The 27,754-nt window shown below is 38.6% G+C and overlaps 1 protein-coding gene and 5 non-coding genes across 8 annotated transcripts in view; 5 read left to right on the forward strand and 1 right to left on the reverse strand.

The window, feature by feature from the left end:
- The window catches only part of LOC130222051 (gastrula zinc finger protein XlCGF57.1-like), a 429,619-nt gene that overhangs the window by 188,852 nt on the left and 213,013 nt on the right, over window positions 1-27,754 (reverse strand). The window lies entirely within an intron of this gene.
- trnaf-gaa (transfer RNA phenylalanine (anticodon GAA)) lies at window positions 11-83 on the forward strand. The gene has a single exon. It is a non-coding gene; the product is annotated as a tRNA-Phe (tRNA).
- trnaq-cug (transfer RNA glutamine (anticodon CUG)) lies at window positions 848-919 on the forward strand. The gene has a single exon. It is a non-coding gene; the product is annotated as a tRNA-Gln (tRNA).
- trnai-aau (transfer RNA isoleucine (anticodon AAU)) lies at window positions 1,029-1,102 on the forward strand. The gene has a single exon. It is a non-coding gene; the product is annotated as a tRNA-Ile (tRNA).
- trnaq-cug (transfer RNA glutamine (anticodon CUG)) lies at window positions 1,819-1,890 on the forward strand. Its single transcript has one exon. It is a non-coding gene; the product is annotated as a tRNA-Gln (tRNA).
- Window positions 2,000-2,073, forward strand: trnai-aau (transfer RNA isoleucine (anticodon AAU)). Its single transcript has one exon. It is a non-coding gene; the product is annotated as a tRNA-Ile (tRNA).

Consider the following 27,754-nt stretch of genomic DNA (forward strand, 5'->3'; position numbering starts at 1 on the left):
TGTCTTGGCAGCCGAAATAGCTCAGTTGGGAGAGCGTTAGACTGAAGATCTAAAGGTCCCTGGTTCGATCCCGGGTGTCGGCAAAGCAATGTTGTTGTTCTTTTTTGGGCACAGGGTCAGTTGAATGAAAGTCACCCAAAAAGCCTAGCCGCTTCACCCTTAAGTCCACCTGCTTCCATTTGACCAAAACGCTATCTTTTTCCCAGGTGGTCACATCGCTTCTGGTGATGATTCCTATGGCCTAATCGACAGCACTCTGCTATGTATTTAGTGCTTTGATTTCCCACTGCGGACGCGCCATCGAATAAAAGAAAACTGTGACTGGATAGGGCTTCTGAAGGATTGCAATGATTAGTACTACACAGAACCGGCAAAGCTAACGTAAGGAAATTCGCTCTAAACCCTCCAGGTGCAACCAGCTTTGCAATAAAAGCCACTGTGAAAGGCATGAAAACACAAGTGGAGAATGCGGGTATCGATCCCGCTACTTCTCGCATGCGAAGCGACCGGTCTACCATTTAAGCTAAATCCCCTTTTCACAATCAAAGTTGAACATTTTAGACGTGGTCGAAAAAGAAAAAATAAGATCACATCTGTTCTGTGGTGGCTTCTTTGCCCTGCCTGCCATTTAGTCGTCAAATTGCCTAGAATGGCGTGCTTTTCTTTTGAAGGCCCTACCTAGTCCTGCTCCAGTAAATGTGTGAGGAGCCCTGCATGCCGAATGACGAGTTACTCAGAAATCAATGCACATTGGCCTTGCCTTGGATGGACCTTCTGCTACTTTCCTGCAAGGCCATTTTTTTAATTCATCATCTTCATGTCGGCCAGCAGCTCTATATCATCTAAAGGTTCCATGGTGTAATGGTTAGCACTCTGGACTCTGAATCCAGTGATCCGAGTTCAAATCTCAGTGGGACCTGTTTTTATTTTGCCAGCACCGCACAAAAAAAGTTAAAATAGCAATCTGTTCCCTTAAAGGCCAAAGAATGACACTAACTCTGGGTTTTCCAGCACACTAGTAAGAAAACGGCCGGTTAGCTTAGTTGGTTAGAGCGTGGTGCTAATAACGCCAAGGTCGGGGGTTTGATACCCGTACTGGCCAAATTTTTACTCTCTTATGCCTCAGATGCACTTAAGGGCTCAGCTTGGTCTCACAGACATCCCTGCTGCAGGAAAGCTGTGTCATGGCAGCCAAAATAGCTCAGTTGGGAGAGCATTAGACTGAAGATCTAAAGGTCCCTGGTTTGATCCGGGGTTTCGGCAAAGCAATGTTGATGTTCTGTTTTGGGCACAGGGTCAGTTGAATGAAAGTCACTATAAAAGCCTAGCCGCTTCACCCTTAAGTCCACCTGCTTCCATTTGACCAAAACGCTGTCTTTCTCCCAGGTGGTCACATCGCTTCTGGTGATGATTCCTATGGCCAGAAGTGGATAATGCGGGCATCGATCCAGATACCTCTCTCATGCATGCTAAGCGACCGTTCTACCATTTAAGCTAATTCCCCTTTTCACAATCAAAATTGAACATTTTAGACGTGGTCGAAAAAGAAAAAATAAGATCACATCTGTTTTGTAGTGGCTTCTTTGCCCTGCCTGCCATTTAGTTGTCAAATTGCCTAGAATGGCGTGCTTTTCTTTTGAAGGCCCTACCTAGTAATGCTCCAGTAAATGTGTGAGGAGCCCTGCATGCCGAATGACGAGTTACTCAGAAATCAATGCACATTGGCCTTGCCTTGGATGGACCTTCTGCTACTTTCCTGCAAGGCCAGTTTTTTAATTCATCATCTTCATGTCGGCCAGCAGCTCTATATCATCTAAAGGTTCCATGGTGTAATGGTTAGCACTCTGGACTCTGAATCCAGTGATCCGAGTTCAAATCTCAGTGGGACCTGTTTTTATTTTGCCAGCACCGCACAAAAAAAGTTAAAATAGCAATCTGTTCCCTTAAAGGCCAAAGAATGACACTAACTCTGGGTTTTCCAGCACACTAGTAAGAAAACGGCCGGTTAGCTCAGTTGGTTAGAGCGTGGTGCTAATAACGCCAAGGTCGGGGGTTTGATACCCGTACTGGCCAAATTTTTACTCTCTTATGCCTCAGATGCACTTAAGGGCTCAGCTTGGTCTCACAGACATCCCTGCTGCAGGAAAGCTGTGTCATGGCAGCCAAAATAGCTCAGTTGGGAGAGCATTAGACTGAAGATCTAAAGGTCCCTGGTTTGATCCGGGGTTTCGGCAAAGCAATGTTGATGTTCTGTTTTGGGCACAGGGTCAGTTGAATGAAAGTCACTATAAAAGCCTAGCCGCTTCACCCTTAAGTCCACCTGCTTCCATTTGACCAAAACGCTGTCTTTCTCCCAGGTGGTCACATCGCTTCTGGTGATGATTCCTATGGCCAGAAGTGGATAATGCGGGCATCGATCCAGATACCTCTCTCATGCATGCTAAGCGACCGTTCTACCATTTAAGCTAATTCCCCTTTTCACAATCAAAATTGAACATTTTAGACGTGGTCGAAAAAGAAAAAATAAGATCACATCTGTTTTGTAGTGGCTTCTTTGCCCTGCCTGCCATTTAGTTGTCAAATTGCCTAGAATGGCGTGCTTTTCTTTTGAAGGCCCTACCTAGTAATGCTCCAGTAAATGTGTGAGGAGCCCTGCATGCCGAATGACGAGTTACTCAGAAATCAATGCACATTGGCCTTGCCTTGGATGGACCTTCTGCTACTTTCCTGCAAGGCCAGTTTTTTAATTCATCATCTTCATCTCGGGCAGCAGCTCTACACCATCTTGAGGTTCCATAATGTAATGGATAGCACTCTGCATTAAGCGATCTAAATTCAAATCTAGATGGGACCGGTTTTTTTTTTGCCACCACCGCACAAAAAAGCTAAAATAGCATTCTATTCCCTTGAAGGCCAGAGAATAACAGTTACTATGGGTTTTCTAGGACCCTCAAGTCCAGCTGCTTCACCCTCAAGTCCACCTGCTTCCATTTAACCAAAACGCTATCTTTCTCCCAGGTGGTCACATTTTTTTTTCTTTTATTATACTGTTCAAAATTCATACAATTCACTTATTTATACAGATTACACTTAAGACAAAACATTAAAAAGGTCCATTTTACATCATAGCTTCACAACAATGTGTTTGTTTCTGCTTCACTCCTGATAATATATTCTAAATTCTCCAGTTTTGATTGTACAAATTTGTCATTTATATTATCCCATATGTTGTCTTCATTTACATCTTTATACAGCCGTATCCAGTACTGATTTGCACCAGGTTTCTTAAAAACTCCATCTCTAAAAAACCCATAAATCATTTTCACTGTACAATCTTTAAAATCCCACCATTTCTCTCCAAATCTTACACTCACATCTTTACTTGGTTTATTTTCTTCCATATTTTCTATTCTTGTTAACCATTATGCAGGTATGGCATTTTTAATTATGTCGTATTCCTTTATTAAGTCTTGTCTATTAAAATCCTCCTTCACTTCATCCATCACATCAATAACATACTGCACCGGTAAGAATCCTTCCTTAAATTCATATAAAATATCCCTTACTCATGTTATTCCCACCTCCCACCATTTCCTAAAAAACACCACTTTCTCTTTATTAAGAATGTCACTGTTTAAGAATAAAGGCTGATTTAAAATGTTCTCGCGTCCTTGTATATTAAAATGTACACAAGTTAAAAATTTCCCCCATGCTCCAATCAATTCTTTATAAAAATCTGGTAGACCCTCTCACTCTTAAGCTGTTTTTTCTTTGCTCCACGTCCATTAAACCTAGTCCCCCTTTGCCCACTTCTCCAATCAAGGTTGCGTAAGCTATTCTTGTAGGCTTTCCTTCCCATAAAAAATCTAAAAAACATTTTTTCAGCCTTTTTTCCATCCACAGTGGCATTGATGACACATATAAAATATTCCATAATTTAGAAACCATTAAAACATTCAAAATTAAAACTCTCCCCTTCAAAGTTAAGGACATTAACTTCCAAAACCTCAGCCTTCTTTCAATCCCTCCTAACATTTCCTCCCACATAGTTACTTCTGCTTTCTTTTCATCCCTCCCAACTACAATGCCTAAAATTTTAATTTCATCCATTTCCTTGAATGTAAAATGTCCAGATAAAGCCTCAGTTCCTCCAAATCTCAAATATACTGTTTTATCTTCGTTTATTTTAGCTCCTGAACCCTTGCAAAAATGTTGTACCGTTTCCATTGCTTGCTTTACACTTGCCAGATCTTGTAGTATTAATGTGGTATCGTCAGCATATTGAAATATTTTATTCACTCCCCCCTCTACCTCTATTACTTTTATTCGTTCCTCGTGCTTCACAGCTAATCCCAGTGGTTCTGCAACTAAAGCATATAAAAGTGCAGATAACGGGCAACCCTGTCTGATTGATCTTGTTATTTTAAAACAGTCCGTTAAAAAACCATTGCATTTTATCCTGGTTATAGCTCCTCTATATAAAATCTGAACCCACTTTATAAAATTTTCCCCAAAACCAAAACTCTTTAGCACTCCAAATAAAAAGTCATGCTCGACTCTATCAAAAGCTTTCTCGAAGTCCAGACTAATTAAAAAAACATCTTTCTTCTTATCATTTATATATCATATTGTGTCTTTAATACTCATAGTTGTGTCAGCAATGTCCCGTACTTTTATACTATATGCTTGGTTTGTTTTTATTATGCTTGGCATCACTTCCTTTAGTCTGTTAGCTAAAACTTTTGCTAAAATCTTCAAATCAGTATTGAGCATTGTTATAGGTCTATAATTTTTTAAATCTACTTTATCCCCCTTTCCTTTGTATATCACCTTCATTAAGCCCATCCCCATTCTTTTATTTACAGCTTCAATCAACGCATGACAAACAGAACACCTTAAAGATGTTCTCTGATGAAGAGGTGGACCTGGACCTGTCACTCGAGGAAACCATAGAAACCAGACTAAAATCCTTGGAAAGCTTCGCGATCGACCAGATATCCAGTTTACAGCAGGACACCAGGGTCCTGCAGGAGGCAGAAGAGAAAGTAATGGAAGGAGACATGGCTGTCTTGAAGGCAGAGGTGGCCTCTTTGAAAACGCTGGTTGCGGACCAAGGCCAACAGCTGCAGGAACTAAGGGACAGGCTGGAAAGGAACAGTGAGCCTGAAGTCCAAGAGATGCCTGCAACTTCAATGGACGACAACGCGCTGAAAAGAAAGCGAGATGAAGAAGAGCTTGACAGCCTTTTAAAACCGTTTTGGCCCGAGAAAGCGGATCCTGATGGCAGAATGACACCGAGACAGCAAGCGTTTTTTCAATTCATGTTGAATGACCTAATCATTACAGACCTCAGTAACCTGGAGAGTGACGCATCGCTGATGAAGTCGGAAGGAGTTAGACGGGCTGTATGGACAGAGGACTGTGTGTCAGATGACTACCTGAAACAAAAAATTAAGCAGTACGTTAAAGAAAGCCACACCAAAATATTACTGAAAAGAGAACGGGAAAGACTAAAGAATTTGGTGGGAAAAAGAAAAGTTTAAAGGTTGACCTGTGTGGTGTATTTGCTGTGATAAGGGGGGGGGGGGGGGGGGGGGGGGGGTGTTGATGTGTGTTGGGGGTTCTGCATGGGGTTTTTGAGTGTTCTTTTATACATGTAAAATAGTTCCGAGTGAGAAAAAACAAGCTGAAAGTGCACTTGTAGAGATGTAACTCAATAAACATTTAGAATTGAGACTGTCGCTGTCACCGGACGGTAGCTTCGCTGCGTTTGTTTGGAGTTTAGATTCGCAATTTACATTTTTATCACAAAATACCTTCTCATTCACTAAATATTTATCTCTCCTACTTGGGGTGAACAATCCCTTAACACACTCATACAAACAAATCTACTTTTAAACGTTCTGTCTCCCAAGCATCCACCTGGTGTTTGTAGCTTTAGCCTGCTAGCACCTGCTTTAGCCTGCTAGCACTGCTGGAGAAGCATCGATGGAGGCGCTGGAGCTGGAAGCAGTGGAGTCCCAGATTCGCTCGCTGGAGACGAAGCGAGAGGTCATCAGGGCTCTGCTCTTAACCTGTACTCGCTCGTCTGAGGTATGTGTTCGATACAACGACAATCCTCCTGCCTCCTCAACCCCGTGTGCTTCTCTGTCCAGGCCCAGCGCACCAAGGACGCGGTTCACTCAGGCGTCGTTCACACCGACACCCGGCTACCACGGCCCCTGGATGCAGCCGCGTAAGGTGCTTACCAGGCCCCGGGGCAGAACGTCTCCTCCTCCGGTGTTCGAGATCCCCACGGAGAACTGCTTTGCCCGTCTCCACGAGACGGGTTGCGATGTGGCCATCATTGGCGACTCAATCGCGCGCCACGTCCGCTCCGCTTCCTCCAAAGGTAACAAAGTACGCACTTTCTGCTTCCCTGGTGCCCGAGTTAAGAATATTTCTGCACAGATACCTACTATCCTAAACACTGCCGAGAGCCTCGGTGCCGTCGTCTTCCACGTGGGGACGAACGATACCGGGCTCCGGCAGATGGAGATCCTGAAGAAGGACTTCAGGAGCCTGATCTAGACGGTTCGACGCACCTTGCCCGCCACACAGATCATCGTTTCTGGACCGCTTCCTACCTACCGCCGAGGAAATGAAAGGTTCAGTAGACTTTTTGCTCTGAATGAATGGCTATTAACATGGTGTGAAGAACAGAAATTGCTCTTTGCTAATAACTGGAATCTTTTCTGGGAGCGTACTAGGCTTTTCCGCGCTGACGGGCTGCACCCCAGTCGAGCTGGAGCTGAACTCCTGTCAGACAACATCTCCAGAATATTTCGCTCTATCTGACTAGTAAGTAAAAATTCACAATTTAGCCATACAGACTCCTATTCATCCCACACAAATAACAGTAATGCATACCTGGCTAACCCCATACAGACTGTGTCTATTCCTCGTATTATTAGATCAAGAAATAAATGTACTGTCTGCTCCAGAAATAATCTATTAAGAATTAAACCAGAAAAAGCACAAAAAATTGAAAATACTAATTTCATGAAGCTTGGTCTCCTAAACATCAGGTCACTAGCACCTAAAGCACTTATCATAAATGAAATAATAACAGATAACAATCTTAATGCACTCTGTCTCACTGAAACCTGGCTGAAACAAAATGACTGTATTAGTTAAAATGAAGCAACTCCTCCAGGATTCCTATATAAACATGAGGCTCGTCAAACTGGTTGTGGTGGTGGAGTTGCATCAATCTTTAGTGATATTCTTAATGTTAATCAGAGAAACGGACTTATGTTTAGCTCCTTTAAAGTATTAGCGATTAATGTTATGCTTCCGGACACTATGCAAAACCTATGTTATCTCTCGCTCTAATCACCATATATAGACCCCCAGGACCCCATGTCAGTTTTCTAAAAGAGTTTTCTGATTTTATCTCTGACTTACTAGTTAAAACTGATAAAATAGTAATTGTAGGAGACTTTAACATCCACATAGATGATGCGAACGACACATTAGGGCTCGCGTTTATGGATTTACTACATTCACTAGCGATAAAGCAAAACGTTATTGGTCCAACCCATCGCTTAAAGCATACACTAGATCTAATTCTGTCTTATGGAATTGAGGTCATTGATGTAGACATTATACCACAAAGGGATGATATTACAGACCACTACCTCTTACTATATAAGCTGTGTTTACCTGAAATTAGCAGATCCGCTCCAATATATCGCCCTAGTAGAACTATTGTTCCATCCACCAAAGATGAATTTATAAATAACTTACCTGATCTTTCTCTACTTCGAATTGCACCCGAAAACGCAAATAACCTTGATGTAGTAACCAGCAGTATGGATGCCATCTTTACTAGCACTCTAAATACTGTGGCACCCATCAAACTAAAAAAGGCTAGAGAGAATAAGACTACGCCATGGTATAGTAGTCATACCCGTGCTCTCAAAACAGCAACCCGTGCCCTGGAACGTAAATGGAAAAAAACTCATTTAGAAGTTTTTAGAATTGCGTACAAAGACAGTATTGTCCAGCTATAGGAGGGCTTTAAAATCTGCCACGGCTGAGCACCTCCGCAAACTGATAGAAAATAATCATAACAATCCTAGATTCTTATTTAACACCATTGCTAAATTAACAAATAATCGGTCATCTTTGGAACAAAACGTTCCACTGCAAATTAGTAGTGATGACTTCATGATTTTTTCAGTGATAAAATAGAATGCTTTAGACAGAAAATAGGAGATATTAAACTTTCTGCACCGCCTTATACTTCAGATCCAGTAAACATCCCACCGAATCAAAATAACCTACAGTGCTTCAAAATCATAGAACAGGAAGAGCTAGATAAAATTATAAATAGTTCGAAACCAGCTACGTGTATGTTGGATCCAATTCCAACTAAATTACTGAAAGAATTGCTACCTGTTATAGGAGAACCTCTTCTTAACATTATCAACTCTTCTTTATCTTTAGGCCATGTTCCAAATCCTTAGCTGTTGTTAAACCTATTATTGAGAAACCACAACTGGACCTCAGCAACTTAGCTAATTATAGGCCTTTTTCAAATCTTCCATTTTTGTCTAAAATGCTAGAAAAAGTTGTTTCTGCTCAATTATGCTCCTTTCTGCAGACGAACAATGTTTTTGAAGTGTTTCAGTTAGGTTTCAGAGCTCATCACAGTACAGAAACTGCATTAGTGAAAATAACCAACGATTTACTCTTAGCTGCTGACCAAGGGTGCATCTCGCTATTAGTTTTACTCGATCTTAGTGCCGCATTTGACACCATTGACCATGGTATCCTCATAAATCGCTTAAAGTCTACAGGTGTCCAGGGACAGGCTCTACAATGGTTTAAGTCATACTTAGCTGACCGTTACCAGTTTGTGAATATTAATGGACAGCCTTCACAAGTCAGCCCAGTAAAGTATGGGGTGCCTCAAGGATCAGTTTTAGGCCCTTTGCTGTTTACAATATACATGCTACCTCTGGGAGACATTATTAGAAGACATGGGATCAGCTTTCACTGCTATGCAGATGATACTCAATTATATATTTCAACTAAACCTGACGAGATGTCTAAACTGTCCAAGCTAACTGAGTGTATTAAAGATGTTAAAGACTGGATGACCAACAATTATCTTCTCTTAAACTTAGACCAAACAGAATTATTACTTATTGGGCCTAAATCCTGTACACAGCAGATCTCACAACTCGACCTACAATTACAGGGATACAAAGTTAGCGTTAGCTCTACTATAAAAGATCTGGGTGTCATATTAGACAGCAATTTAACTTTTAAAAATCATATATCCCATGTCACAAAAACTGCTGTCTTTAATCTAAGAAATATTGCTAAGTTACGAAGTATGCTATCCATCTCAGATGCAGAAAAGCTAGTCCATGCTTTTATGACTTCTAGGCTGGACTACTGTAATGCACTGTTTGCTGGCTGCCCAGCATCCTCTATTAACAAACTTCAATTAGTACAAAATGCAGCTGCCAGAGTTCTTACCAGGTCTAGAACATATGATCACATCACCCCAATTTTATCCTCCTTACACTGGCTGCCTGTTAAGTTTTGTATTGAATTTAGAATATTGCTTCTTACATATAAAGCTTTAAATAATCTAGCTCCTGTTTATCTAACCAATCTTCTGTCTCGCTACAATCCAACTCGCTCTAAGATCTCAAAACTCAGGGCTTCTGGTAGTACCTAGAATAGCAAAGTCGAGAATAGGAGGTCGAGCCTTCTCATTTATAGCTCCTAAACTCTGGAATAGCCTTCCTGATAACGTCCGAGGCTAAGACACACTCTCCCGATTCAAAACTACATTAAAGACCAATCTGTTTAGTAAAGCATACACTCAGTGCACCACTTAGCGGGCTTCCACACGGGTTTCTGCACCTTGTTTATATACACTATGAACAGCAGCTACGCTAATTATTCTCTTAATTCTCCATTTCCACCTGGGGATACTCTTCCCGAGGCCCTCAGACTATGCAGAGTGACTGATTCGATCCAAGAACAACGACGAGATGATCCCAAGGTTTCCATATCCTGGACCAGGCCGTATCCTGAGCAGCTACTGTGGTGGTCATGGAGGAGTGGATAACATGAGACTGATTCCTGTGATGCTCCAGGGACAGACGAGTCTTCGCTGAGGCCAGCTTCCAGCCTCCACCGCTGAGACTGCAACTCTGCACAAGATGTTTGGCCAGCGGAGAATTTAAAATGGTCGTGCCCAACTGAGCCTGGTTTCTCTCAAGGTTTTTTTTCTTCACTTTCGCCAATTAGTGAAGGTTTTTTCCCTCTCCGCTGTCGCCACTGGCTTGCATGGTTCGGGATCTGTAGAGCTGCGCATCGTTGGATTTGCTCTTCAGTGTTTAGAGCTAAACTGAGCTGAACTTAAACACTAAAAACTGAACTACACTGTTCCAATTTACTAAGACCTTTAATGTGAAGTTGCTTTGACACAATCTACATTGTAAAAGCGCTATACAAATAAAGGTGAATTGAACTGAATTGAATATCATATATAAACACTATTCTGTTTTACGGCTTTAATATGTACTTTAGCTTTAGTTTTCTAAATTTAACCAATATTTTAGCACATCAAAATTAATTAAATGACATGTCTTTGATTAAAACATTATGAATCAGGAATGGTTCGTAAAAAAAAACAATCACCCAACAAATGCAACACTATCATGCAATGTTTTTGAGTTTAAATTAGCATCTGTGAATGCTGATTTGAATAATTTAAAATTATTAAAAGCACATTAAAGATGATACAGATGAGATAAAACATTCACAAAGCTGTATCTTATGGAAAAACACCAATTGATATGTACTGCATGAGATTCAGTAAAAAAGAAAGCAGATTTTACAAATCTAAATTGCAGAAGAAAAATTTCAGAAGAAGAATTTTACAAAAAAGTTTATACATATCGGTGCTGTTAAAAGAACATTTTGCTGCATACATTTTTTGACTCAAATAACAAAAGCTAAGATTATCACATTCACAAAAGTTAAACTAAAATACACAACACTTGTTTGTTGCACCCACGATGAACAATGATTCTAATACACTCCATTTTATTCTCTATCACAAGCTGCTTTTTCATTGTTGCGCCTAAAGTGAACATGCCACTGTGAGCCAAGGCCAGTCACATTTCCAAAGTCAATTCTAGGGCCTGATCAGGCCAAAGCGGGGTTTCCTTGAGGCCAGCGGCTGGCCTTTTTTTAGGCCCACTGAATACCTTGGCCAAATATACATTGAAATGCATTTTGAAATAAAATACCAAATACTTCACTTTTCAGTGTATCCAAAGAAACTACAAACACAACATGCATCATTAAAGCCACAATCGGCATTATGGGAGTTTTTTTTTTTCTTTTCTTATTTATTTCCCAAACAATGTTTAACAGCAAGGAAATGTTCACAGTATGTCTGATAATGTTTTTTCTTGTGGAGAAAGTCTTATTTGTTTTATTTTGGCAAGAATAAAAGCAGTTTTTAAGAACCATTTTCAGGACAAAATTATTAGCCCCTTTAAGCTAGATTTTTTTTCGACTGTCTACAGAACAAACCATCGTTATACAATAACTTGCCTAATTACCCTAACCTGCCTAGTTAATCTAATTAACCTAGTTAAGCCTTTTAAAGTCACTTTAAGCTGTATAGAAGTGTCTTGAAAAATATATAGTCAAATACTATCATCATGGCAAAGATAAAATAAATCAGTTATTAGAGAGGAGTTGAAAAAAAAAATCTCTCTGTTAAATAGAAATTGGAGAAAAAAAATGAACAGGGGGGCTAATAATTCTGACTTCAACTGTGTATATATGTGCATGTGTGTGTGTGTGTGTGTGTATATATGTATATATATATATATATGTATATGTATATATATATATATATATATATGTATATATGTATATATGTATATATATATGTATATATATATATATATATATATATATATGTATATGTATATATATATATATATATGTATATATATATATATATATGTATATGTATATGTATATATATATATGTATATATATATATATATATATATATGTATAATATATATATATATATATATATATATATATATATATATATATATATATATATATATATATATATATATATGTATATATATATATATATATATATATATATATAATTACATTGTAAAATACATTCTGAAGGAGAAATATGTAACATTATTATATAATAACATGACACACAGGCAAAAAAATTATGGTTAAACTATTATGTCAATAATAATCATGCTTATTTATACACATTTGTGCCACATGTAGAAATTTAACCTAACTAAAACTAAATGTTTACTACTAAGCTTTTTTTTAATGTACACACATAATAAGTGGTCTTTTGCTGCCATCTAGTGGTTACATTGATAATTTCAAACAAAATGAATCTTGATAAATGTTTTTAACAGTTGTAAAGCTCAAACTCCTTTAAATTTTGTTTTTAAGAGTTCACACTTAGATATTGCTTAATAATAATAGCAGGTTTGGCATGCTGTCCGGGAAGAGAATCCTAACCTCGGGGATAACTGAGCCCTGGGCTCTATTTATAGTGAGTTTGGAATGATCCAGTTGGCTTACTAATGATTACAGATGAGAGACCAGCCGCGATCAATCATATCACATGCTCCTCTCAAAATTAGTTTGTGAAACCTCACAACACATTAAAGGTGCGGTCACACTTGACTTTTCCTCCCATAGACTTCCATTCATACGCACGCGAATGCGTCAGACCGGAAACGCAGGATCCTGCGATGGGTTTTCGCACTTCGCTGCGTGAAGTCTAGACAGGATACAGCTTCAGATACGCACTTTACTATAGGATCATTTCTGTGACACTGCATAGCAACAATTACATTTTTTACAGTACTGTGACGGTTGGGTTTAGGGTTGGGGTGGGGTAGACGGTGATAAAATACATTTATTAGGAAATTTAATAAATAATTTAAGTAAATTTCTTTCAGTTCCGGCCGCAACCGTATCTGATGATCTGACCTCTAGCAACAAAGTTCGCTGCGTGGCAAATTTCAAGCTAGGTCAACTTTGAACTGCGAATTTGCTTCAGGTGGTGCGTGAGACCAATAGAAAAACAAACCGTAGCATGACCTTTCTGTTCAGAAAAAAAATGGAGGAAGCTCTAATTATATCCGTGTCCCATCGCCCTATTTTATACAATACCTCCCTAAAGGATTATAAAAATCAAATAAAAAAAGAAGCAGCTTGGTTCGCGGTCTCTGTGGAAACGGGAATAGATGGTACATTTTAAAACTACAATGAATGAATGAAGTAACACATTTTTTTTAAGGAGTCAAATGTCAGAATATTTTGAGAACTCAAGAGTGTTTCTAAAGATGTTTGGTGACCACACTTAACGGATATAATAGTTTGATAAAACTGTTTTGGTAATTTGCACCAACATATTTTATACTGAAATATAGAAAAATATAAATTTTCATAGTGCCAACTTTTATATATGTGTGTGTGCATGCACACACATACAGACAGACAGATACAAAGAGATACTATATTTGTATATGTGCGTGCACACATTGCATGGTCTTATATTTAATATAAATAAAATTATTGTATGCATATAAAAATGTATGTTCATTAATATGTAGATCCTAATGTTTTTTTTTATTTTCCAGTTGAAACTTGCAAGAAAAAATGGCGTGGCCTCAGAGATACGTACATGAGGGAGAGAAGGATAGAAAGAGACAGTAAGAGAAGTGGTAGTGAAGGAGGAGAGAGAGAAAAAATGGAGGTTTTTTGACATCATGAGATTTATTGAAGTGTTTGTGGTGGAACGAACCACAACTACCAATTTCCCACAAGAAAAGAGGATGACTCAACAATCAGGCACATGCCAGCAGGTGCACCAACAAGTGATTCATTGTTTTGTAATATGATTTATGAAAAATAGAAATGCATTTTATATGTACCAGGATATGCACTACAGATATTTGTTGAAGTACTGAAATACTTTCAAATATTTTAAAATTAAAATAGCAGGTTTCGCATGGCAATGGGAACCCTGTGACAGGCAGCAGCAGTCAGGTCCTTGGTGTCATCACTCAGGTCCCAGGAATCACAAGACAGGTACATGTCAGAAGACAAGTTCTGTATCAAATCATACGTTCACTACATTTTTCCATGTTATAATAAAGCATCTTTAATTTTAAAAGGTTTACTTATGACCAAAATAATTTCATGGTGTTATTGAATTTTTTTAAATATATTTCTCAGGTTTAAGTTCCCTTGTGTAGGAGTGTGTGCTACTTGACAATGTAAATGTCATAAAAACATTTGCTGACAAATTAAGGTCTTTTCAATGATGTAGGTCTTCGAGTGAGGTGCTAAGCAGCCAGTTCCCCGGCAGTCAGGTTCTCAGCAGGCAGATCCCCATCAGCGTGATTGCTAACAGCCAGCTCCTCTGCAGCAGCCAGGTCGTCAGCAGCGGAAGCAGCAGTCAGGTCCTTAACAGCAGCAGCACCCAAGTCCACAGCAGCAGCCCCCAAGTCCACAGCAGCAGCCAGGTCCTCCACAGCCACATTCCCAGCAGCAGCCAGGTCCTTCGCAGTCATGTTCCCAGCAGCAGCCAGGTCCTTCGCAGCCACATTCCCAGCAGCAGCAAGGTTCTCTACAGCCAGCTGGTCCCCCCCCAGCCAGGTCCTCTATAGCCAAGTCCCAAGCAGCCAGCAGGTTCTCTGCAGCCAGATTCCCAAAAGCACCCAGGTGCTCCAGCAGCCAGCAGGTCTTCTGCAGCCAGGTCCCCCCCAGCGAACAGCAGCCAAGAGGTCACCCGCAGTAGCAGTCAGCTCCCCTAGCAGCCGCCAGCAGGTCGCCCACAGCAGCAACCAGGTCCCCCAGCAGCAGCCAGGTCGGCCGGAGCAGCAGCCAGTAGTTTGCCGACAGCAGCAGCCAGCAGTTGGCCCACAGCAGCCAGCAGCTGGCCCACAACAGCAGTCAGCCATTTGCCAACAGCAGCAGCCAGCAGTTGGCCCACAGCAGGAGCCAGCCATTTGCCGACAGTAGCAGCCAGCAGCTGGCCCACAGCAGCAGTCAGCCATTTGCCGACAGCAGCAGCCAGCAGTTGGCCCACAGCGGCAGCCAGCCGTTTGCCGACAGCAGCAGCCAGCAGTTGGCCCACAGTGGCAGCCAGCCGTTTGCCGACAGCAGCAGCCAGCAGTTGGCCCACAGCAGCAGCCAGCAGTTTGCCAACAGCAGCAACTAGGTCTGCCAGCAGCAGTCAGGTCCCCCAGCAGCCAGAGCACATTTGGATCAAAAAAGAGGAAAAGAAAAACAGGTGATATAGATGAATTTGAAAGCCAAATTTTGGAAAATGTAAAAGAGAAAGACAAAAAAGGATGAAGAAGTTGACAGCTTTCTTAGCTGCATTCGTCCAGCACTCATCCGAATAACAGGGGCCAAAAGAAGCAATCTACAAATCAAAATAATGCAGTTAATACATGAGGCTGAGTTCAGTTCTGAAATGTAAAAAAAAATTAAAATGTTAAATAATGACATTTCTACCATCACTCTGCATGACTTTCAGTAAAGGCATTAAATGATTTCAAACTAAAAAGTATACTGTCATATTTTAATGGTCTTTCTCATTACTATACTTCAACATTCCCAACATTCCAACATACTTCATATAATATAAAAAATTATATATAGTAAATATATATAGTAAATTATATAATGCAGTGTTATGTGTACTTATTTGCTCATTTATTGAACCATTTCTAAACGTATTTAATAACCTTTCAGATGTTTTTTTACTTAATAACCTACTTCATTTGGATGACGTTTAATTTTGGGAAATAATTCAAATCAATGCAAATCACCGCGCTCTTCGTGCTAAATAGGCGCTGAGACCGAAATTATTTAAAACAAGACTGTGGCGCGGAACAGGATTTAATAGTGACTTTCGGATTCATGCCATTATCCGCGGGACTTCCACAATACAGATTATAAACGGATGAAAACAAATAAAATTATGCTACTTATATACGCACAGAAAAAGCAAGTATGCATTTAAGGTCTTTAAAGACGGGAGGCGGACGGAGGACTCGGTGCCCGCGCGTGCCTGTTTCTATGCAGTGAAGGCGTTTTCTTTTTGTTCAATTGATCGCGCCGCGGCTTTGGGTATGATCATTACAAAAGTGGTCATCAACAGTGTCCGATTAGTATTGGCTGAAATCTAACACAATGTTGATGAGTGTTTGTTTTCTGATAAGAGAAATAGTTTCATTTTAAATAGGCTATTGCCGACTTGCAGAAATGGCTGTAATTAAATTTTTATAATATTGTGTCTACATACAAAACTTTTCACTGAGCTCAAGGAAACGTTTTTTTATTAGTTATTAATTTTCTGTTCAATAATTTGTTAAAGCCAAAACGAATGGTAAATTGCAGGTTGTAATATATTTTTATATAGACTAGTTTAAATAATACAATTTATTTTAATAGCCTATACAAGTAAATATATTACATATAATAATATATGTAATATAAACGAACATGCGTATATTTTCAGAAAAAAATCTATCTATCTTATATAAAAAAAGGCCTTACAACTTAAATAGCCTATTAATAACGGATATAAACATAAATAACTTTTGTGAAAGCAAGGGAAAATCTTGCGGGAGTGCTGTTATATAGGAGTCTTAAATTACCAAGAATTTTGTTTTACCGCAACACATTTTATTCTAGAACATTTCAGCTGGTTTAAGTTCTTATTTATTTATTTTTTATTGTTTTTTCATTTTCTTTTTGGGTTTTTTTATTCTTACAAATCGTTTTATTTAACTTGTTTGTTAATTAAATCCAGTTTTATTATTTAGCCTATTATTGTTATGCAACAAAGTTGCAAATTAATTTGCTATGAGACGTGGATGTGGCCATCACGTGCAGCGTTCGCATCACCTGCTGCTGCAGAGAGAGCGCAGAAGAGCGATGGAAATACTGCATTTTTCGCATGCTGTGAAATTGCGAATACATGTCTATAACAGCCTTGCAATTTTACAAATTATTGTATTTTTTCCTTTGAGTAGGCTATTGTACTTTTAAATTTATGCTAAAGATGCATGGTGCTGCTGTCCAATTATTTGTAGTTCATTATTATTAATAATAATAATAATGAACAAAATAACAATACTATTCATTTCATTTAATAATGTAATTAAAATATTTAATAGGCTAAGTCTACATTTATGCAAAACGAAGTAAATATCGTCTTTAAAATCGTCATAGGTCTCAGCGATATCTTTGCCTTTAGGTATATATATATATAGGTGTGTGTGTGTGTGTTAAAAAACAGATCAAATTACTGAAGTTTGAGATCCTAGGTGCAATCATATCATTGTACTGGAGATGTTCTTCATGGCTGTAAACATACTTCATTCCTACAGATGGCTGGTAACATGCATAAAGCCAGAACAATCATAGAAATACATATTTTTGCATCCATGTTCTCAAAGAATTATTTGCATTAGAAATGTACTACACAGTAGTTCTTCTAAGTGTTCATAAGACAAGAATAATAAGTATTGTTCAACAGTTTTAGGAAAACTTCAAAGTAACGTTTTTATCCACTAAGTTGGTCACACATGCACCAAATAATTGACTGCTGTGGTCTTTACAGGTTTACAACATGTGTATGGAGTATGTGACCCTACTAAACACACAAAAACATTGGAATAAGCTCTTTCTTTGATCATGAAGTGGCTCTGAAAAGAGCCTTTTTATGGAGGGCAGGCTGCCTCAAACCTGGTTGTACTGCCAGTGAACTTCACCACATGGGGAGTTAAAGTATTCTCTATACTTCTCCCTCACAGCAATGGCCTTCTGCGATGCTGTGTTGCTCCCCATCCGTCCACACGCATTTAGTGCAACCCCTACATCAGCACATCCAGTCATGGAGGAAGCATTCCGCTGACCCCATCTCAAGAAGTTGTGGAGGATGGTGGTTGCTTGCACTATTTTTTCCACATTACATGGCAACAACTCCATCACTCTGTGGTAGACACGGAATTGAGCTGCCATGATGCCAAATGCATTTTCCACAATCCTCCTTGCGTGTGACAGACGGAAATTAAAGATGCGCTGGTCAGCAGGGATTGCTCTTCCTGGGTAAGGACGGAGAAGGTGCTTTTGAAGGGGAAATGCTTCGTCCGCTACAAACACAAATGGAACTGGACCAAGGTGTTGGCCATTAGGGAGGGGCTCATCTGCTGGCAGATGGAGCATTCCATTTCTGAGAGCTCTTCCAAAAGAACAGGCAGACAATAAACCACCAACACTACTCTTGCCATAGCCACCAATATCTACCACTCTAAACAGGTAGTTGGCATCCACCACTGCCAGAAGAACAATAGAAAATTGGCCCTTATAGTTATAAAAAAGGGACCCAGAATTAGCAGGAGCTTTAATTGTAATGTGCTTCCCATCAATGGCACCGAGGCAGTGAGGAAAAGCCCATTTAGCAGAAAACCCCTCAGCAATCTCCCTCCAATCTGATTCCTGAGGCACTGGCATGTACTCTCCTACCAAACTCTCCCAAATGGCCTTAGCTACAGATGGCACAATTCCAACAACAGTGGATTTGCCCACCCTGAAGCTCTTGGATATGGTTTGGTAGGAGTCACCAGTTGCCAAAAATCTAAAATTAAAGAAAGAATTGTAAAAATGTATCTTTTCCTTTCTTGATACAAAAAATATTTTCATGAACGTGGCAGCGCATTTTCTTTGTAATTATATTATCAAATTAATGTTAAAACTTAACAAGTAATTATATGGAAAAGAATGAGGTGGTGTGGTAAATTAATTTGATGTGAAAGATGCATAATTTACTAAAATACTTTTAATCTATAGTTTGTAATGTTTATTACACACCTAAAAACGTTATTCACTAACAGATATCGTGGTGTTTAGTTTTCTGACGTTAAAATACTGACCGTAAACATATAGCAAGACGTTCTGCTGGACCTATTGCCTGACCCAGTATAGTGTCTCGCTTCTCTATTGCCGGGGCAACCATTGTAAGCAACTGGTGAAAATCGGCTCTACTGAGGCGAAAATACTCCTTGTGGCGTTCTTCATCCAGACGAAGCTCTTGAATAAGGGAATGAAACTCTCCCCGCTCATTTCTTGTCTGGAGAATAGGGTGAATCCACAATCTCTTCCTCTGCAGGTGTTTTCGTTGTCGTCGCAGCAAATACAGCAAAAGTACGTTGGAATCCATCTTCTGTACAAAACTAAACCATTTGACGTGTGACTTCGTATCCTATTCCTCGCCCATATTCGCAGCGCCGTGCGTCAGAATTTCGCACACACAAACTCTAGTGTGACCGCAGCTTAAGAGTCAGTTGCACCGTGCCATAGCGCATTTGCTATTTACACGGTGGACTTTGTACAAGGAAAAACTCAACGCTCACTAGAGAGAAAACCGTTAAACAGCATCTACAGTTCGAGAATGAGAGATGAGCCTCCTCACTGTTTACTTTTGCTTTTACTCTCATGGATAGGGAAACATGTTGTACGCACAGACATCCATTAGCTTATAAATAATTAATTTTGTTTATTATGCACAAATATTGTTTCAAAACTATTTCTAAATTCAGTTCTAATTTCCAGCAAACGATTAAATGAACGATAATAATGCTGTGCACATGCTGTGCCCCATATGGTCTAAAACCTGACAGGTGGACAAATCTAAGCTTGTTTTTATGCTGCGGTGCAAAGCAGATTTTTCCATCCTTAAAATAGTAAAAGTGGATTCAGACATGCCCTTAATGCGTTGGTGCCCTGCGCTTTGGACTTTGCGTCTAGACCGTTAAAATAGAGCCCTCAATCTCTGTCTATGTTTGTGATATACGTCAGCTTTCAGTTTCTGTAAGTTTTCACACTGCAGATAACAATATAGGCTAAACAGTTTCGCCCACTTAATGTTTAGTAACTCGTTAAATGTAGTGCTAAGCCATATTGCAAAAAAGCTTGATGGTGTTGTCGCGTCATGAGGTCCCGAGGCTCTTCAAACCAGTGTTGGATTGACTACAGCTTCAAAGCCATATTCAGCAATTTAAGTTTATTTTAAGGAAATGTTTTTTTCTTTCGTTTTTTTTACTAAATGAGCTTAAAAAGGTTATTAAGGTTAAAAAACATTTTATGTTTTTTTTTATTTGTAATGCCATGATTACCAACTTGGTAGCTGTATGACTCTTTACTAAAAAATATATGCATGTATTAGTGTAGTTTACCAAGTACCAGCCTATAGTGCAAATAAATAGCACAAGTTATATTGCAGTCCTGTCAAAGGACTACCCTTTTCACAAATTCAAACATTAATATAATTGCTCTTCATACATTTTATATTGAATTGTTTATTTCTGTGACAGGACAAATGTAATAATATAAAATAGGAATAATAAAAAAATATCTAATATATCTAAATATATTTCTTTCTTTTAGGAAGGATATTTGAATTCCTCAGTAAAGATGACTTTTTAAATCTTGGGAGTAATCAGGACTGTTGTTACTGTTCTAAATCAGTTACAGCATCTGTAAATCACTGTTCTGTAAAACATCTGAGATATGCTATGCACTTTAAGGAGGGTGATACAGGTCAGTCATTTTTTGACAATTTGCCAAGTTTTAAATTTAAGTGTTGAGGTGAAGTCTTTTGACTAATTTGATATTCAAAACATCTTGTGTTCGAAGACAAATTTACCATACCATGCCACTGTCAAGATTGGAAACTTGGTACAAGGAGTCACTGGCATTGTCCTAAATGTGCCAAAATAATAAGCAGATCTGTAGATTTTAAAACACACTTACATAAACATGGTAGGCTATTGTAAATAATCTAAATCCTTTAACCTTAATGAGTAAAATTGCTTTTTTTAACTGTATAATTTTGCTTTCTCTGCAACAACAGGTCTGATGGTGCCAAGAACACCATCTGGTGAGTACACGTATGTTTCTAACCCAACTGAAGTAATGAGACAATAGCACATTATAATGATGTTAATCACACATTTATTATTATTCTTAGAAAAGGATCAACCTGAAGTTAAAGACATCCCACAAGCAAACAAAATTTGCCATATATGTGGTATTACATTTAGCACAAACTGAAACCTAATACGGCATAAAAAGGAGCAGCATGCTGGGCAAGAACCAATGTTGTGCATTGACCCAAAAAAATGGGATTTATGTGACCACAAAGCAATCCCATGGTATCAGATTGCCAATACATGTCCAAAAGACATCAACATCACAGCTCTACGATTGTGAAGTGGAGGAATGCAGAGACTATATGGCCATAGCTGCTCAAAGTGGAAACCACCACGTAGAGCGAACCAAGAAAGCCAGTGCATACATTCCACCACCAGCATTACAAGAGGAAACCGTAAAGGAGATGGTTGAAAAAGGACTCATTTCTAAGTCCAGGCAAGAGGAATGTTTGGAACTTTACAAACATGCTTGCTCACACGAAGTGGACAGTGTGTTTCCTATTTTCTGGGGGGAACACAATCTGTCAGAGAGAAATCTTTTTTTCTCAGTGTACTCTGGGGAGAAGGACACCTGGTGTAAGTTTGGAAGGACAGTTTCCACATTTGACATAAAATTGGGAAAATGGCACTGCAAGTGCATTAGTTTAAAGAACAACATCAGTTGTGTCCACAGATACATGTCTATGTGGTGGATTTATCAGAAGCATCCTTATTTGTTAAAAAATGCACCAGAAGCCCCAGAGGATATTGAAGAGTGGATCAATAAGAATGTCAGCATGGATGAGCACTTGGCCTTTTCGCATAGTAGTGTGATCACAATGACCAATTACTTGTGGAATTGCAAAAGAATACCAGAAGACCTTACACTTGAAACGACCAAATCAGAAAAGCCCATTCCAGAAACCTTTATACCATCTGAAACAACTTGTCCATATAGCCCAGGGCCATGTCCTCCTGATCTTAGCAATGCTTTTGTTGTTACAACACGAGCAACTGTTTATGGGATATTTTGGCAGAATAGAGGTAAGGGGTTCTATGTTATTAAATATATCTCTTATATATACTGTACATAATATCTATCTATTTTTTGTATGCCAACCAATTTGTTTTGATGCATTTTCTTCTAGGAATTTCTGTTCATGCCAAGGCATGCCCAGTCTGCAGAAATGTAGTTCGTTTTCAGGACTACAATTCAGGATTCCATAATTATAACAACAGGGTCTTTCTTTCCATCCCACTTTGTTCTCTTCTCACAACTGGCCTTTCGGTAAGTATGCATTTACTGATTATTACAAATGTTTTACACAACATATAAACAACATATGTTTAAAGGCACATTCTGTATTTTTTTGCAGAATCACAATGCTGTTGGTAGAATGTTGTGCACTATAGAATCTCATTCTGGGACTACAGTGCCACACAGCACCTTGAGAGAAGCATTATATTTCTGTTACCGCTGTGGACACCACCCATCTGTGGTCACTGCTGATGCAAACTGGAAGATTGCTTTTGATTTGCCAGGTGAGTGTTAGTGAATATATTTTGTTTAAAATAGGAATATCTTCAGAGTACTTTGCTTTAAAGGAATAGCTGACTCAAAATTTTTAATTCTCTTATTTTTTACTCACGCTCCACTTTTTCCAAAGATATTTGAGTTTCTTTTTTCTTTTAAATGCAAAAGCTGATAATTTGAATAGAGTTGAAAAGCAGCAGAAATTAACTTCCAGATAATGTTTTGATCCTACTATGGATATCGGTGGCTGCTGGTTTCCAGCATTCATCAGAATATTCTTGTTTTGTGTTCAACTAAAGAAAGAAAGTCAGAAACGTTTAGAACCACTTGAGGGTGAGTACATTGTGAGAATTGTACATTTTGGGTGAATAATGCCTGTAATTCACATACTGTTATTTTTTTTTTCTTTACAAATACCAGTGCATCTTTTGAAACGTCCAGAGTGCCATAATAATATGCCCCATGAAACTGAGATTAATGTGACTGGATTTTGTGATGGTAAGCATTATATAATGTATAATCATCAGACTACTAGTAGAATTTCTTTGCGATTTATATGAAATAAAAGATATCAGAAAATTATGATCTTACCATTAAATGAATTGTTAATACAGAATGCTATACAACTATTCCTATTTGCAATAAATATATAAAAATTATTTCTAATCTTTACATGCATCTGGCAATCCATTTAAAAGCCTACTTTCATACTCTGGCTTTGCTCCATGGATGGGGCAACATACACAAAGCAGCAATACTCTCCCAAAAACTGAGGTTTTAAAAGGACTATGTCAGACTGACAGGGTGAGCACAAGTCTATCTGGAAATGACATTGATGAGAACAGGATTTTCAAGTGCTTGATTCCAAATCGGTACAGTATTAACAGCTGATTTTCATTAAAATATGACATTATGGTATTAATTATTGTATGCCCGAACATCTCTTTATAATTTTATTTTCATCAGCCTAAAAAAGATGAACTGACAAAAGCCTGTAATTATCTGGTAGTGTCTGCAAGTGGGTCGATCTCAGACTTTATAAACCGGCTTGAGGAACTTCTCCTCTATAAGGATATTTACCCAAAAATGTTCAATAAACTGAAAAAAGCCGGAGGTAAGATCAGTTTTGTTATTCTATTGCATTACCATTATTTACAGAAGGCACTCATTTATTAGATTTTTCTAAATGCATGTATATGGTAAAACTTTACTTTTTCATAAATTAAGGACATGTGTCATTTCTCTTTACAATACAGGTGGAGTGCTACACATGGGGGGCACACATGGAGTTGTGTATTATGCATCAAGGATGTCCTTTTGAGCTTCAAACATCCTCCCACAGTGTATGTATGTGACATTACTGGTCGTGTTGCCAGACATGAAAATAACCATACACAGCAACAATATTTTAAGCCACATGATGGGAGGGTATGTGAGCCAATTGAGAAGAACATGACCTTGGCAGCAACTGGAAAGTTCAGCGCACATGTTGACTGGGTTGATAACATCAAAAAAAAAAACAAAAAAAAAACAGGCTTTACCCCAAATCCTCAAAAACGGACACATTCTTTCATCCACATCAAGAAACTGGAACATCTGACCGCTTGTGTTTATATGACAGGTTCCATCAGAAGAACCAGAAACGACCTGAGTAGAAATTAAATTCATCCCAGATCTGGCTTCTTTAGTCAACTCTTCAGAAGCGGAACAAGTATACCAAAAACTTACTTTAAGCCGATATTCCTTGTGCCAAATGAAAGATACACATTAGATGTTTTCAATTTGATTGTACTTTCACCTTCACAACACAAGGAAAAATGCATAATTTTTCAAAGAAATGCAGAAGCGCACACCAGAGGAGATGCATATAGGAATACAGGGAAAACTGGTGTGTGGTCAGAAAGGTAAGAAAATGTAACGTGTGTGTGTGTGTGCGTGCATGTGTGTGTATAGTTCTGTCCTATATGTAATAATTCTGAAATATTTGTAGAGATACAAACACAACCAACTATGGAGGCCCAGGGCAGAGATCCACAAAGCCCAGCAAAAGCTGATGAAAGTTTGCAAGAGGAAGGGAAGAAGTTTTCTGTGGCAATGTTCCCAATTGAGTAAGCACACAAGGTAGCATTTTTGCAAGTTTCATACTCCAAAATAAAATGTTTAAAATGATTGACAACAGGAATGACAGTCTTTATCACTATGCTTTTCAATATTTGGAGACAATCTCCAAGCTGTATGCTGCAAAGAGGAAAGAAGATGGGATAATTGCAAGCGGCAACCTCCCGCTCTCCCTCGGGAGGCCAATACGGAAGTAACTGAAACTGCAATTCATCAAAATTCCGCTAGTCCTGGCTCCATAATAGAGCAAAGTGCAATTGAGCCCACTGTTAGAATGGCCAAATTTACAGCAGAAAAAAAGGTGTTTACAGCCTGGTACAAAGAACGATTTTGGTTCATATAGCTATTATTACCCTCCATGACAACTGTGAGGGGAGTGAATTTTTTTATAACTCATCCATTTCCTTTATATTAGGTTATATTAAGTTTGCATAATTAAGGGCGTGGCCACTTGAGTGACAGCTAGGTCTCGCTGGTCGCCGTCACTTCACCTCAGCTGAATCCGGCAGATTAGCCACTGATCTCGGCATATTCATCGTATTTTTGTTCTGTTTTATGTGGCTTTACACAGTCGGCTGCCTTTTGGACTTATTTCTTACAATTATCAGATGATATGGGATGCTGTGTGCATTTAATTGTGCTCACAAACCGTTCACGTGGCCTCCGTTTCCCATGTGAGTAAAGTTATATACTTGTATACCATCTCTATAAATGTATTTGTTTTATTTAAGATCATTTATCATTAATATTTTTCTTTAGACCCGTAAAGCACTCCAGAATGTGACAGATTGATTAGCTGTAGGCTCTAGAACAGTCATCTGAAGCGTTGTCATACAGTGTTGTGCTGGAGTTCATCAATAGTCTTGCATTTACTAACACATCTGAAGTGTTTGGAAGTAATTCGCGTTTTCCTCCTGTAGAAAAACGTCATAAGAGCAATGTTTAGTGGCTCAATGTATTACTGCAGTGTTTTTGAAAGTCTAATCACTTTACTGATATAGTGTACAGCCAGGCACATGTGGTCAGAACACAAACGAGTCGCAGTTAATAAAGTATTAAGTGTTTCTCCCAAAGTAAAGTCTGTCTGCCAGGTCTAAGCAAAGTGCCAGCAGGTGTCTGGAGCTCCGCCCACTCTCCGCCTCTTTGCCCTTGTTTGGTATCCCGCCGTGGGTGCGATGACGCGCGAACAAAATGGCGACGGTTGGCCGCGCCTACTTGTGGCTTCTTTTGCGCTCTTCAGAAACCTATGGGTGACGTCACGGATACTCCGTCCATATATTTTACAGTCTATGGATAATTGCCAGAATTTCACCTTATGCTGTTTTGTTTCTGCGGGACCTGAAATCAATTCTCCCTCCACATCTCCTGAGTGACAGCAGCAGCACAGCAATGCCTTGGCTAAATGACAATGTAAGTATGAAACGTTATAAAATATTCATGAAGTAGTCATACAATAAATTGAATATCTACACAATGTGTGATGATTTATAAGATTACACATTTATTGATAGATGTCTGCATATTTTGCTTTAAAGGCTGTGAATTGCTGTATTGCTCAAATTGCCAAAGAGACCAAAGATGTAAGTTGTTCACCCAGAAAATTGTATTTGTCAGGGACATTATTAGTTTATGTAATGAATAAAACTTTTTGGTTATAGGTTTTGGCTTTACACACGGACACATTCATTTTGTGGCACAGGGTTTGGCAGAGTTCTGAAACCGTTTCAGATGTGCATTTAGAACTGCTTGGGGTATTTAATATTGCTTATACTATGAGAAAAATATAATCATTGTAAATGAATCGTGTAAATGTCCCATAACACAGTGTTCTCTGCTTATTTTCAGAAGGCTTCAGAGTTCCACAAAGTTATTTTTCCAAGAATTGTTGGATCTGGAGATAACCCAGACAAAGGGTGACACTTCATTCTTTGGGTAACGTCATGGGTCATAAGAGTTACAATGAAATTAACAAACTAAATATTTATAAGTGCTATATTTTTCATAATGATGCATACACACACATGCTTAAAACTGTTTTAAAATATTTATTATTTCATGTATCCTTAACATTTTTAATATTAGAACATGTTATTAATTTGTTATTTTACAGGTTTCTGACATGCTGGAAAAATAAATCCGAATTCATGACAATACCTGCTAATATTTCACCATTTCAGACCTGGAATTGGATATTCTGAAGTATAAATATAACTTATCAATTTATATTAATACAAATTATGCAGTGTTTAAATAAATACAAAAATCATAAAAATCCATTTTGTGAATAGAACTATTAGCTTTTTTTTTTTCAGATATGTTTTCAGAAATGTTAATTTCCTGGATGACTGGACAGTCCACAGCAGTGGCAAAAAGATGATGGACATAACTGTGGTGTTTTTGTATGCACAGTGAGTTAATGTTTTATTTGTTATGCATTAATTTTTTTTATATATTTCAAAAAAGTCTATTTAATAAATGTGTCTAATTCAGTAAAATCATATTTCAAACAGAATCAGAATCAGTTTTATTGCCAAATGTGTTTCACACACACAAGGAATTTGTTTTGGCTACAGAAGCTTCCAGTGTACATAAAGTGACAAGTGACAACACAAAATAAATATAAAAAAAAGATCTGGATGTTGAATTGTGTGTACAGATTTGATATAAATATTCCGGGGTTTAAGGTGCTGTGTACAAGTGCAAATGAGAAAGTATTGCACATATTTATTGCACAGTAGGGGAATATTTAACTGTTCATAAGGTAGACAGCCTGAGGAAAGAAACTTTTGTGCTTTTTTGTGCTTGGTGCTCTGAAGCGCCGACCAGATGGTAACAGTTTGAACAGGAAGTGTGCTGGGTGTGAGGCGTCCAGAGTGATTTTGCGAGCCCTTTTACTCACTCTGGAAGAGTACAGTTCTTGAAGTGTAGGAAGGGTAGTGCCAGTGATTCGTTCAGCAGTCCGGACTATTCGCTGTAGTCTACGGAGGTCGGTTTTGGCAGCTGAGCTGAACCAGATGGGTTCAAA

The sequence above is a fragment of the Danio aesculapii genome, chromosome 4, assembly GCF_903798145.1.
Source record: "Danio aesculapii chromosome 4, fDanAes4.1, whole genome shotgun sequence".
Lineage (NCBI taxonomy): Eukaryota > Metazoa > Chordata > Actinopteri > Cypriniformes > Danionidae > Danio > Danio aesculapii.